Source organism: Dermacentor andersoni, chromosome 3 (genome assembly GCF_023375885.2).
Source record: "Dermacentor andersoni chromosome 3, qqDerAnde1_hic_scaffold, whole genome shotgun sequence".
NCBI classification, from domain to species: domain Eukaryota; kingdom Metazoa; phylum Arthropoda; class Arachnida; order Ixodida; family Ixodidae; genus Dermacentor; species Dermacentor andersoni.
This window is the reverse complement of record NC_092816.1, coordinates 80,038,979-80,054,157: the sequence shown is the minus strand read 5'-3', so window position 1 is coordinate 80,054,157 and position 15,179 is coordinate 80,038,979. Positions and strand designations below refer to the sequence as shown.

At 46.3% G+C, this 15,179-nt stretch overlaps 1 pseudogene; it reads right to left on the bottom strand.

Annotated features, from left to right (window-relative positions):
* Window positions 1-10,081: 10,081 nt before the first annotated feature.
* On the bottom strand, window positions 10,082-14,484 carry LOC140216510 (uncharacterized; annotated as a pseudogene).
* Between the last annotated feature and the right edge of the window lie 695 nt (window positions 14,485-15,179).

Below are 15,179 nucleotides of genomic sequence, written 5' to 3'. Positions count from 1 at the left end.
ACACCAAGCACAAACCTTGTTGCGTTAGAGCGTGTGTCTCTTGTCAATAAAATGGCGACCCCAACACTGCGTCTCTGTCATCTGTGTTGCAGACGAAGCCAGCTTTGTCGTCTGCATTCCCGGCCGCCGAGTTTGTGTGCACATCCGATAAAAGCAAATGCTGACAAAATTCAAAAAATAATTTTTAGCGTTTAAAAATAATGGCTTTTTTAACTTCAGAGATGAATAGCAGACATGTAGAGCTATATAATAATATATCAAATGGCCAACCACCGAAGCGATTTTTACCTTCAGCACGAAGCTTCTTGCAAAAGGTTAGAATTTTAGTTTCTTTACAGGCGATCAGCTGAACCTTCAGATCTTCAATTATTTTTTTGCTATACTATGTCACCTGGGCTACCATCCTGTATTTAATTTCTGTCTTCTGAATTTTTTACAAAAAATTTACGCATTGCAACTTTACTCACTTTTGATGGGGCCAAAAGCGCTCGAAGTATTCAAATATTTGAAAAATTGGCTATTTTGGCAGTCCCATTATTTCGCCGTATTTCGATGCACAGCATTTGAAGGCCTCGATTAATACAATGTGCATTTGAAAAAGAATGTTGAGGGATATCATCTAGCTCAGCTGAGTAGGAAAACTAAAATGTCACCAAAATGCCACAAAATTTTTGGCAAAAATAAATAAAAGTGGGGAAGGAATTTTGAACGCCAGTAAACATGTGGCAGAGTTTTCAGCTATACTTGTGGTCTCCAAAAAAACACTGGTCGATTCGGCATGGAATGACACACCTCCAAGTGCATCTGTGCCATTGTCAGAGTTGTTTAGTAAAAACTGCATTTTACATAAATTAATAAGAATTGTTAATTTTTCTATCTAAAATACATGAGTAAGAATTAATAGGAATAAATTGGCTCAACTTTAATGTGCAACAAAACTCCGCTACTGGCAATGATGGGCCTCTCATGTTTGCATGAAACGAGATGTTTCTTTTGAATTCTTTCTTTATTTTTTTTGTGGCAGGGAACAAACTTGAAACGGAACTCACATAAGGAATAATTTTCTTGTATTGAAGCACGTCACTAACAGCAGTTTTCTTTTTCATATAAAAATCTGAAGCAGCCTATATGAACAAGTCTCTTTATTTCGTTTTATTTGTGCCTAAAGCCCCTACATCCACGCGTCACCGCCGACCAGGTTAAGTACTGCCAACCTGCCCTCCTCCTCCACGCTCCTCTCCCCCTCACCCCCTCAGCTTCCGGCGTCAAGCGGAACTTACGTAGCTTCAGCTTCCTGTTCCGAGTGGAATTGACCCTATGTTTTTTTAGCGTTGTTTACTTTCGCGTCTACGGAGAGGCTTTAATTGCACCAGCTGCGGTTGAAACTGTTAATGCGATTCCATCCAAGAACCTCCGCCTACTGTAATCGGCGATCTGGTCGTGTTCGCTGCTTCGGGTCAACCTGCGACAAGTTGTGCCACGAGAGACAACGTACAGTGGAATGTAGTGCCTGGGTGCTTGGAGACCGCTCCCGTTTTTGGTGCATTTCGAAAACAGCGACCGCAAACTACTACTTCAGCGGAATACAACAGCTTGTCGCCTTTGAATTCTTCTTGTTTTGAAGCATACATCCCCTCCAGCCAGCACGTATGGAGGGACTTTAGTGAAGGAGTTCGCGACGCCAATTTGTACGGCAGACGTATAGAGTTTATGCTGTTGATTCTGAGGTTGAACTTGTCTCGTACGGCAGATCGAAGGTAACGAACGTCCCAAGTGCGTGCACTGCGTGAAGAACTGCAATGACGTGAAGCTATGAAATATAACAAGTTCAAATTTGCGTGGAGGGCATTCAGTGACATGGTGAAAACAAGTGTGCTTTTCTTGTGCGATATGAGTGGAGGTGTGCAGTGAATTGGTGCGTGCGCGCGTGTTGTAACGCGTGCAAAGGTGTACGGCGAATTGTGTTAGTGTTGTGACGCGAGCAGATGTGTACGGCGAATTGTGTTCGTGTGTTGTGCCCCAGCCCATGGCTCTCCGCACTTTGTCAGAGAAAGGGGACGACAGGCAAAGCGTGCGGGCGCAGCGTACGCAAACAAGCACGTAGATACACACGAATGACGCTTGGTGGAATGGCTAGAGCGAGCTACTCAAATTAGCACCGGTTGCTAAGCACGCGCGTCTCACCATCGTCTGCAATCACAGTGGAAATTCTCGCAGCGCAACTCCAGGAAGCGTAAACGCCGGAACCGGAAATCTTAAAACCGGACATGCCGGAACCGGAAATGCCGGAAGCGGAAATGCCGGAACCGGATTTGGTGTGAGGGGAAAAGGCGGTTGTCGATACTTAAGAAAGCGGCGGTGGCGCGTGGATGGAGGGGCTTTATTTGTGCCCATTTACACGCAAATGGAGGGGGCCAAGGTAAAAGCTGCTTATTGGCAGCTTGTGTGGTACCTGACCTCTTTCACATATTGGCAGACCGGTGGCAAAGAACACTTTCAGAAATGAAAAACAAATAACAGTGGGTAACATTGAATAAAGGGATTAACTACATTTCTTTCACTGTAAATAAGGAAGCGGTTAGCAAGTGTTAATGACTCATCTATAGCCGAAATTATATGTGAGTGATGTGTGCCGCGTGTGCCAGCGGGAGAGGGCCACCCTGAAGCACATCCTGTGGGACTGCACCAAGTTCCCCGACGAAGCTTCGACAAGTACAACGATTCCGCCACGACTCGCGGCTGCGGCAGAATGCTACGACCACGAAAGCCGAACCTGGGCCGTCCAGCATGTCTCGGCGGCTCTTGAAAGACAAAGGCCGAGCGAAACCGACGGAACGTTGCCCTTCAGGGCGACCGACCACGGGAGTTACACGCGCTAAGTTGCATGGAGACCACCCGCTGAGAAGACGTCAGGGCCCGCGTGACGGCGCCATTTAGTCATGGTGTCGTTCTGCAGGCGACTACACGAAGTTGTTTCTCTCTCTCTTTCTCTCACTGTGAATACACGTGGTTTCACTGTACCATGGAGACTTCAATCGTAGTTTGCTCCAGACAGATGAGCTTCAATGGTGTCAAGGCGTGGATGTCAATGCCGGCTTCTACATAAGAATTTAGTAGCCATGGCAAGGTGTTTTCGACCATTTTATGGCTGTAATTTGTTCTCGAAAAAGGTATGAGTCATTTTTCATGACTGTGTGTGTCATATGTGGGTGTGTTCTCTTTTGGGTGTGCTATGTTTCTTAATAAGTTTCTTCTATCTTTTACCTGAAAGTAGTAGGTGCGTAGGAGAGTTTTTTTTTTTTTGTAGAGGTGATGAATTTTTTATGTTGTACTTGGTGAAAAGACCTTCAGTGTATGAGTTGTACGGCCCATTTGCGATAGCATGTATTGTTTTGTTTAGCATCAGTAGTATTTTAGAGAGATTGGAAGCTGATGTTGTGCCCCATACAAGATGGCAATAATTTACATGCAAGGCAAACAGTGCATTATAAATGATCAATTTAGCTGACGTAGGTAAAAGGTACCGATTTCGATGAAGTATTCCTATTATGCGGCTCAATTTCCGGAGTATAAAATCCATGTGAACGTCTCATTGCAATGTGTCGGTAAAGTATACGCCATGTACTTTTACCACGTCAACAACCTCTATATTCCCATAGTTGTAAAATATCTTGTAGGTCAATGGAGTACACGTACCTCTTCTTTTAAAGATGACTGCTTGTGTTTTATTGGAACTTAGGTTTAAAAAGTTGTCCTGGCTCCATTTTTAGAGAGGGATTGAGAGATTGTTCGCTGCACCAATGAGACCTGTATAAGAGTTGTTTGATACAAAAGACTTCTATCAACTGCGTAGTTTATGGATTTTGCTTCTCGGTGGATAAGAACTATGTCGTTTGTGTAGATGTTAAATAGAAATGGACTCAGGATACTTCCCTGAGGGACGCCTGTTTGTATTTGTCGTGTAGATGATACGCTAGTGCTTAAGGACAGATATTGCTGCCGATTTCTAAGGTAGGATGTCAGTAACTGAAGAGGAAGGCCCCTGATGTCATATTTTCAAGCTTAAGTATTAGGAGGTCATGACTTATGCAGCCGAACGCATTGTAAAATCTATGAATCGACCAATTAAAGTAACTAATTTGCGAGGTTGTGCAGTATATATCTTTTCTTTGCAACACGTGCTAGTTCTGTTCATTTACCTTGCTGAAAACAGTACTGAGCTTCTGTTATCAGTTTATGTTTCTTGCTGAAAGATCAAGACCTTTATAAAACTGCGGGAGAATAGACATCGGACGGTCATTTATTATAGCGAGCTTCCCACCTTTCTCATATAACACAATAACATTTGCAGTCTTTATTTTTTCCGGAAAAGTAACTGATGTTACGCATAAGTTATAAACATAAGCTAACCCAGCTGCAATGTCACAAATGACGTATTTGATAAGTCTTATTTGGAGGCCATCAGCATCGCAGCTGCATGAATTTTTCAGATTGAGAAAAAATGAAACAATCTCGGTAGGGGTTGTCGCTTGAAAAAAGATAGTGTCCACAGTTGCAGGGAACTGAAATACATATGGTGAGCTTTGTGATGAGTGGGAATCAGTGTCTCTGAAGTAATGAATAAATGCGTTAACTAAATGTTTTCCGGTTAAAAGGCCTCCATTTACAGAAACTTTCTTTATAGTTTCAGTGTTTTGTCTGCATCCCATTAGCTCATTTAACTTTTCCACATCTTCTCTGTATGTCCCTCGCATGAAGAAAAAGTACGTAAATAGCGATTTCTTGTATTTCTTAGCTCTTTATTTAACTTATTTGTAAAAATGTTGAAGCATTTCGGATCCTCGCCGTTCCGAGATTTTATAAACCTGGTGCAAATTTTCTCTCTTTTCTGTATTCTAGAAGCTCTTTGGTGATCCAATGTTTCCGATAGGCTTTGTGGTTTCTTTCGTTGTGTGTGCAATGTTGCGCATAAATAGCTGAGAATTTCTTTAAGAAAATGTTGTATGCTGGCTCAGCCTCATTTTATTGAAAATCCTCCTTCCAAGATACTTGTCTCAAGGCATTTTGAAAGGCAGTTATTGTGTACTCATTTATTGTCTGAAATGTTTTTTCAGTGTTATCTTTTTCGGTTTCGTTTGCTCTTGTGTAGATAAACATGACTACTGGCATGTGGTAACTAAGAGGACAGCTTAAGACTTCTCTAGTTACTAAGAATGAATTATAGTTCGTTATAAAAAATTAACAGTAGTTTTCGTAGTTTCTGTTATTCTCGTGAACGTTTCAATTGCATTTTTACATCCGCTTGACACAGAAATTCTTTGAAATATTGTTTTCCTAGCACCATCAGAACTCATATCAATGTTGAAGTCTCCTCCTAAGACCACTTTATATTTGTTTTCTGACGCAAGATAAAGCATGCGCTCTGAAGAAATTAAAAAATAATTTCAATAAACCATTCGGCGGGTGGTAACATACTGCACCGTGTTTGGACACACAACATTTCGCAGTTTTCTGTCACAGAAGAATACTCAGCTAATAGTTGATACGTTAGAGAATCATCAAAACAGATATTCCCCCACCCCGACGTGAGGCTCGGTTTTTATGAAATACTTTTTTGCGAGGCGGGCGAAAGACATCATCAGAGCAATACCGTGTTTCGCTTAGCATGACTACATTGCACTGACAATTTATATGAGAAAAAAATTCTAATTCAGGTAGCTTGCTGGAGACTGATTGAATGTTCATATGTATGAAAGACAGTCCCTCCTTTTGAGTGGCCAAGGACGTGGAACAATCCTCCTTGCCAATATATCCCAAATGATTCATTTCGCCAAAGAGTCAAATGATAGCAATAAGAAGTTGGCGTTCATTCCAATAGAGCATAAAGATCATTTTCACCCTTAACGATAATTGCCGATTGACCGTTTGCCGTACGCACGAGAACTTTTCCGTTTGAGTGCCACACGAACTTGTACCCCTCCTCCTTTGTCCATTCTTTGGCAGTGGCAAGAAGCTTCCTCGAGCGAGAGGTTAAGTTTTCGTTAATGCATATTTTGCACTGGTTGTCCCTTAAGGCTCGCTTTTGGTAATTCATGCATGCCTCAGTTCCTTCCGGGCAAGGCGGATAATAATTCCTCGCGTTTTTCTTTACTTTGCTAGGAGCCTATGAACTGCCACATCTTCCCCAGACAGAGGTTAAAGTTCAAGCTTCTTTGTAAGATCATATACCTTTTCGCGTAGGTTTTCACTGTCAGCCTCAGGTACACCGCGTATTTCAATGTTAAGATGTCTGCCACGCCACTCAAGTGCCTCTGTCAGCCTGAATCTGATCGAGCTCCCTAGGAGAAGCGTACTTCTCTATTTTTTCTACTTTCCGTTTGACAGTGTTTAATTCCTTTTCGTGGCTGTCAAGCCTTCTTTGAATTTCATCGAAGGGATCGGAAAATGTTTGGACGGACAGTTCGATCCCGTCTACCTTGTTTGGCAGACTAACAAGCAAGTTTTGTTGTTGGTCCATTTGAGCGTTTTTTATTATCTAATTTTCATTCTTACACGCTTTGGCCGAGGAGGTGCTTTTACTTCCTGTAGGCCTGCAACACTCGCACTTCCAATACTTTTTGAATTGATCTCCTTTGCCCTTAATCGCACTTTCGGCAACCCTGGAACAGGTAAAGCTATGATATGACAATTCCCATTGTGAACAAGTCAAAAACAATTCGCTTTCATCTATCACAGAGCGACATTCACAGCAAGGCGACATAGTTTGCAACTGTAGAGGTCTATGACTTTCCAAAATATGGCAATAAAAACAGTAAATGAACACAAATGTATAGATTGGCTGTAGCGGAAAGAGCGCGTTTCAAGAGGAGTAACGCAGAGAAAGAAACCAACCTGGGAAACAAAGAAACAGCGATAAGTGCTCTGTCCTTTGCGCTCCACCGCCACAGCCAATATGATAGGAAACGCCTCCGGCTCAGTTAAGGACGATCCACACGACGGACCAAATTGCTCTTTTGGACCGCGGTCCGCGCATCACGTGACAGAAGGTCACCAGTTTGTGCGGACCGCCGTTGGCCCGTGTAAGTAATACCGCGGCCCTCGCGGTCCAACAAATCGCCGAGGCTTTTCCCGCTTCAGTTTTGGCGGCGGACCGCATGCAAACCGCAGCAATTTCGGCGTAGCCAACGAATGTTGTCCGGCAACAGAGTGTCTTCAGCCAAATGCAATCTAGTTTGCGGCTCGGCAAAAGCTAGTCGTTTCATGTCCGCCGTTCCACCTGCACGTGCGTGCAGGATATATATTTTTAAACAGCATGTGCTCTTGGAGTAACGACATGGTTTTTTATTTTGTATCCCTCGTTGAGCAGTTCCCGGCTTTGTGGGAATCGAGCCTGAATGATTACAATGACAACGCGAAAAAGCGTTGCCTGTGGAATAAGGTAGTTGAAGATATGAACGGGAGGGGGGGGAGGGGAGATGAACTACCTGGAAAACGGACCGTATGAAGTGGATAAGTTCTTCCTGCGACAAGGCAGTCTTTGCTTTTTCATAATGTGAGTTCGCGAGAGTGTCATTTGTCATTGAAAGGCCTTCTTCCTATGTGTCATAACACTACGTTAAGTGCGGCTGCAGGCCGATTTTTTCGAGCCACTGACATTGCGCGTTCGCGCGCAGACAGCAACTTATACGTGAATTGGTGGGAGCGCAACCTAAATGATTGCATACGTGCGGCGTTCGTGAATGCCTGGTGGTTTTACAGAGTTCCCTCTTCACCTTGTGCGTTCTTTAATTTTAACGCGACAGCGTTAAGGAGCTCGTGTCGCAGAAAAGGCGATGTCGTCTGCGTCCGCGGCCAACGCCGCGGACGCCGACCGGCAGGCCCTTCATGAATAAAAAACAACTTGCAAGATGGGCTGGGTGGGAATCGAACCAGGGTCTCCGGAGTGTGAGGCGGAGACGCTACCACTCAGTCATGAGTTTTTTTTTTCTTTATTACCGGCTTGGCAAGTACATACAAATATTGTCAAATAAAACCGAATGTTAAAACGTCTAGTCGTAACTAAGACTGACGTGTCATGTTAAAATGGCTTCATCGAAGCCAAACTGTTCAACACTGAAAGCCAATTTGGCGGATCACTCAGCAGTTTCAACACTTCGCTTGTATAATTAACGTTCTCAGTAAAATAATACATTGCTGACCTTGCATCAACATCAGCATTGCGTACAGCCATACGAGTTCGCCACACACTTTGCATACACAATAGCATCAACATGTCCACCGGCACACCGTCAGGTTCAGCACATGGCAAAAACCTTATTCCGAACGCAGTGATAGGAAGCTCCTTTTTTAATGTTCTTTGCAGGATGTCCCAAAGAAAGTGGGCATCGTGGCAGTCAAGAAAGATATGTTCGACAGTTTCTTCCTTGTTACATATAAGACAGTTGTCTGACCATGGGACAAACAAGCCCTTGCTTCTTAGCCATGGCTTAACAGGCAGTGTGCCGGTATGCAGTTTGAAAAAGAATGATTTTGTGTTAGCTCGTACAGGCATGTTATTGACTCGCTTGAAAACATCTCGTTCAGGTCCTAAGTGATACATAGAACGATACACTGGTGTAGGTACAAACACTTCAACAAGATCCTTATACAATTGTTTTCGTGAGACTGCAAACAAGTAGTCTTTCGAAAAACGAGCGCTTAGAAGACGTATCACGATGGAAACTTCACGCAGATAGCCCTTTAATGCCATCGGTTTGATTGCGTGCGACGATACAACAAAATCGGGCAAAGCATCGCGCAATCTCACTTGGATTACCGTCCGCAGAAACCCATCGCTTTGGTCGCGGAAGAAAACAAATCTCGATACAAGTTGCTTGAAAAACAAATGCGTTAAACCAAGTCCCCCATTGCGCAATGTGTGAAACAAATTACTTCTACTCGTGCGTTCCCACACCGAACCCCAAATAAACTCTGCAAACACTCTGTGTATTTTTTGAATTGAAGATCGGCTCATGCATAGCACCTGCAGGACGTAGAACACTTTAGCTACTAAAAAGATATTACATACTTTGGCCCTAGCAAACATCGAAAAGTTGTGGCCTCCCCATTTGTTAGTTTGCTCTTTCATTCCGTCTCTCTCGCTCGTCCAGTATTCGATTGGCTCACGGTAGGCACTGAGCGGAACCCCAAGATAAGTGCCGGGTAATACACTCCACTGCATTTTGCAAAAGACTTCTGGTGCATCTGGCCAATTCCCGTGCCAAAGCCCTAAACATTTTGACCAACTTATGGCACTACCGGAAGCATTGCAAAAAGCTTGGGCTTCTCTCACAGCTTCTGCAATGCCCTGTTTATCGCGACAGAACACTGCTATGTCGTCGGCATAAGCTAAAGCTTTTATTTCTCTACCAAGGAATGTGTACCCGAGAATATTATGGCTATGTAGTAACTTTAAACAGAAAGGTTCTAAATAAACTGCAAAGTGCAAGGCCGAGGTCGGACAGCCTTGCTTTATGCTAAACATTACTGCAATCCGCCTGCTCAGTTTGTTGTTAATAATTAAGCTTGTGGTACAACCATCATACATCATTTTTACCCCGTCCAACATGACTGATCCGACATTAACATAATCAAGAAGCATAAACAGGATTTCGTGGGATCGATCGTTCAAAGGGGGACAAAAACGCCTCTAGTGAATGCGGTGTTGCCTTAGAAACGAGCCGTAGAAAGTTATACTGCGATGTATATCGGTAATTATGAACATGTAACTTACAGAAGTCGCAGTTACACGAGTAGCGAAGTGCTTTTCCGCTACATTTCTTCTGCGCTTTCCGCACACGCTCCTCTGGGCCGACAAGCGAGGACTGGGTCCAGAGGCAGGCAGTTTTGCACAGTATTACCTCCGCCATGCAGCAACCGTCCGAGCCAAACGACGCCTCTTTTTTCTTTGCCAAAACGATTGCGGCTCATATGAGGCAGCTGGACGCTGTGAAGCAGGTGCGGTGCCAAAAAGAAATTCTGGACACAGTTGAGAAATTTCTGACAATGTAAATAAATGTGCGTGCAAATGTTCATTTTATTCCTACTCATCAACATATGCAGATGCCCTCTGCCAAGGCACAACACTTTGGCCGTTGAAGTAGTCCCGCATGTCCTCACGGACCCTGGCATCAAATGCGTTTACACGTCCGCCTGTTGCTCGTAGGTCAACAAATATTTCCTCCCTACTATCTTCGGGCGCCGAGTCAAGAAATGTGCTCATGCCTTTGTCAAGACAGTTATGTAGCACACATCCTGCCTTCACCATGAGGACAACTCTTTCAGGCCCTACATTGATTGTAGTGAGAAGAAAGCGAAAGCGATTGGCCAGTATACCGAACGCGTTCGCCACAACCCCTCTTGCTCTGGACAACTTGCAAAATGTATACAAAGTGAAAAATTATTGCATTTTCTTAGGTAAGCATATTCAAAAGCCTTATAACGCCCTCTAAAATACAAAGAATCCCGCTTAATATGCTTGCATGTAATTGAAGATCCGCTGATCACCCGACAGGCTGCGACCTCCATACAGCTTCATCAGGTTCTTCCCGATGGGAAATGCGTCGCCGGCCACAAACACGGGGGGTAGGAATAGACCTCTTCCAACTTCCACATGGTCTGACAAGTTTACTCTGTTGGCTTCCAATGCCACCTGCAGGGGCGTGGTCTGCCATACTCCTGCGTCGCCTCGAGCACCGGGCACACCAACGTCAATGTATGTAAATTTATAATTTGCATCCACAACAGCAAGAAGAATAATGCTAAATGACTTTTTATAGTTAAAGTAAAGGGACCCAGAGTTGATTGGTTAGGTTATGCAGACATGCTTCCTATCTATTGCTTCCACACAGTTTGGAAATTGTCAATTTTCGTCAAACCCCTTAATAACGTACCGCCAACCTTCAACTGTTTTTGGTGACTTCGTATAATTTTGCTTAGCTTATGACAGATAGCCGAACATGTGTCAGGAATGAAATCGTTGGCGGTGGAGTGCCCGACTCTGAACTGGCGTCTTAGGGAATCGTGCCTCTCACCGGTCAATAAAAAAGGCGAGGTGGAAGGAACCATTTAAATTGCCGGTAGAACATACTGGCGCATGCAGCCAAACTAGACTAAACGTGGGCAGTTTATGCAGACATGGCAGCTTGACGATCGTTTTGCTTTTTTTCGTAGTGCCGATGTCAGCGAAACAGTGGCGTTTTAGCTCCTACAAACCCCACTTCACTACATGCCGCTGGGAAGGTACAGAATGCCAAGGCACAGCTCTCCTAGAAAGAAAATAGCTAGCTGCACACTACACTGTGGCAACACAAAGCATGTACTATCGGCCAAAAAAGTAAACGGACCACGGCTTAGGTGGCCGGAGTGGCTGCGGGGCCACACCGGGGCGCTGCTGTCTCGCTCCGCGCGCTGACGGCGAGTGTGCCCCGGGTGACGTCAGACTTCGCCCTCACTCTCACGCGGTGCCTTGTCACGCTTGATAAATTTCTAGTGCGCCGTTTGGTTGCTCTACTGCTGGCAGTCGCGACAAAGGAAACCGTGCATCGCCGGTAGTCGAGCACATGGCGCTGTCGCACAGGGGCGGACGGCAGCCAGACAACCAACCGCGGCACTGAGAAGGAACAGAGACCCGTTCTGATTGTTGTTTTGTTTATATTGACCGTATCTTTTATATTAGTGCATGTCGCCGGCGTCCACCGCTGCTGGATTTTAGGCAACATTGTGCAAGTAGCCGCAACGGCGGCTACCGTGACGCGCGCTTTTTCATGTCATCGCGATAACTTAGAGAGTTGGAAGCGCTGCGTGGACCTCCGAAGCTATAGCGGCGGCGCTCTCGATGCCAAGGCGAGTAAGCCAAGTCATCGCGGTCGACGGCAACTTTTCATCGCACTGAGGACCCCTTCAAGCCACGGAATGTTTCCATGAATAAACTTTCATGACTGACTATAGTTATTCCTATTCGTCTTCCCAATTATCTCTTCCTGGCCGTGCGTTTGTTGTTTCATTACGGCCTACGCATTGTAGTATCTAATTAAAGCAGTTTTAAGAGGCGTCGCTGATGTTAATATTAAACGTACTACTGGAGACAATGACGGAAAAGTGGTCTCGACATATAAGCCGTGCCCGCAGTAAACCTTGCCGCCTGCGACTATCGCGCCGGCGTGATAGGGCGCGCGTCAATAGCCGCCGTTGCGGCTACTTGTGCGACGTTGCCTAAAATCGAGCAGCACTGGACGCCGGCGACATGCACTAATATAAAAGATACGGCGAATATAAACAAAACAACAATCAGAACGGGTCTCCGTTCCTTCTCAGTGCCGCGGTTTGTTGTCCGGCTGCCGTCCGCCCCTGTGCGACAGCGCCATGCTCTGGACTACCGGCGATGCACGGTTTCCTTTGTCGCGACTGCCAGCACTAGAGCAACCGAACGGCGCACCAGAAATTTATCAAGCGTGACAAGGCACCGCGTGAGAGTGAGGGCGAAGTCTGGCGTCACCCGGGGCACTCTCGCCGTCAGCGCGTGGAGCTAGTGTTCCTGTATATGCTCCCCCAGGGAGCAGAGTTGCGCATAGTTCCGCCGCCGTGATCCAGCTCTGCAGCGAAGCCACTCCTCGCGCGCGCAGCAGCCAAATGCCGCGCGGTGTTCCGCCTTTTTCTCTGGTGGTCGCGAGCTACAAGCGCCAATTGTTCGCAGGCGCTTAGCAAAGGGCACTTGTTAATACAGGCTACGCTCGAACGAGTCATTCGTGCAGCCGGAGGGGGTGGGCTTCCAACCAACCGAAACTTTGTAAGTACCTATGTAAACACGCATATACAAACACACACACGAACGTACAAATATGGGGTGGGATCGCCTTCGATTCCCCAAAATAATATACTCCCGTGGCTCGAACAGCTCCAAAGTTCGCTCGCAAACGCGCAGTACGTTGCCACAAACAGCGGTGCAATGATTTTCAGCATGCATATGAAGTTGTCTTGTCATGGCCAGAAAGCAAGAAATGTTTTAAAGAGTGTTTAAAACTTCACACACGTAAGGTGGACACTTAGCGCATTTTGGCTGCCGAAACCAGCCGATTAATGACCGTCGCCAAGAGAGCTATCGTGCCTGCAGTTGTGTCAGTGACCGTTAACAGAGCGCCATTTATCACTAACCATCGTTCACAACAGCTGCACGTTTTCGATACATGCGGTGCAGACACATATTTAAGCGCATTTCAAATGTTGACATGTGCACATTTTAAGCAAAGCTTACTTTTATTTACTATTACTATTTAGTAGTACTTACTATTTAGTAGTGCTTACTATTTAGTAGCAGCAAATCTGCAAATAGAAAAAGATTCAAGATGCAAGAGCTTCTAGCTGCTCCTCTGAACGCACGATCGACGGTCCACTGATTGCAATGGCGATGCTACTGACGGAAACGACGAGTTCGCATGAGTCGGCGATGCGCCCGTAAAGTTGGCTTCACAGCGGCGCGGATCATTTCACGTCATTTTTCGCGCTCGGCCAATAGCGGTGCGAGCGGCGCCGGAAAAGGTATGCGCAACTCTGCTCCCTGCGGGAGCATATACAGGAACACTACGTGGAGCGAGATAGCAGCGCCCCGGTGTGGCCCCGCAGCCGCTCCTGTCATCTAAGCCGTGGTCCGTTTACTTTTTTGGCCGATAGTACATTCGGCTGCTGGTCTTGAAGCCTGATGTTGCACCCGGTGCTACATTTCAGTGCAATTGGCTATGAAAAAGTACACGAGGCGCAGCAATGCAATGAGAAGTGATGTAAGGCTGCAACAGCCCAAACCTAGAGGAAAAATGCTTACCAGATGCAAGGTAACGCAGCGTTGCTTGCAGCTTCGTCGCCGGCTGTATCGGCTGGCGCATGACAGTCGCCTTCCGTGCTATCCTAGGCCTCACGCGAGCGAGAAGTTCCGCGAACTGCTCCCGGCTGACGCGCAGAAGAAGAAGTATTTTAATGATTGGAAAATGTAGAGAGGTCGGCCGGATAATGGAGCATCTGGCCTGCTACTCTACGTAAGGGAAGGGGAAGAGGGGAAGAAAAAGTGTTCCAATGGGGGATGATAATGGGAGGAACGAGATGAATGACCCATTACACAACTGGTATCACAGGCGTGAGTCCAGGCCCGTGTCACCTAGGAAACGTGAAAGTGCACGCATTGTCTCTGTCGTCTGCCAACTCTGTGGCCACGCGCCTAGCAAGAGGTCCTAGCAAGGCTGACGCGCAGGAGCCGTCTGTACTCAGCAAGGTCGGACACTACCAGCTCTTTGAAGAGTTGGTTCTGCAGGCCGAGCTCCTTCCAGCACATCCAATCCTTCATCCAACACGACCTTTTCGGGGCAGGGCAGTAATCTTCTTCGTCCACGCAAAGAGCCAACGCCATCGCGGCCAAACGACGCTTCTGCTCCGCCTCCATTTCGACGACTCCTATTCGCGATACATGCGCAGCATGAGCGCGCGGGGTTGGCATTGCTTCGTGAATTTTTTGAGTCGCGAGCACTACGGCCGAGAGTGTAGCTGGTTGATCTGCTCCACCGTCTGCTATCGCGATCCGCCGTGTGGATATGCTCTGCGCCAGACTGGACCGCGGTGGGCCGTGACGTCACATCACGTGACCGATCGGCCCGCGGACTTGGTTCGTCGTGTGGATCGGCCGTTAAGGCTGATCCACACGATGCACCAAATTGCTCTTTTGGACCGTCGTTCGCGCATCACGTAATAGGATTTCACCAGTTTGTGCGTGCCGCCGTTGGCCCGCGCAAGAGCGCGGTCCTCGCGGTCCAACAAATCGCCAAGGCTTTTAACGCTTCAGTTTTGGCGGCGGACCGCATGCAAACGGCAGCAATTTTGGCGTAGCCAACGAATGTTGTCCGACAACAGAGTGTCTTCAGCCTAATCCAATTTAGTTTTCGGCTCAGCAAAAGCCAGTCAAGCCAGTCGTTTCATGTCCGCCGTTCCGCCTACACGTGCGTGCAGCAGATATATTTTTTAAACAGCGTGTCCTCTTGGAGTTATGATATTTTATTTTGTACCCCTCGTTCGTTGAGTAGTTCTCGGCTTTGTGGGACTCGAGCCGGAATGATAACAATGATAACACTCTGGCCGAGAGTCTAGCTGATTGGTCTGCT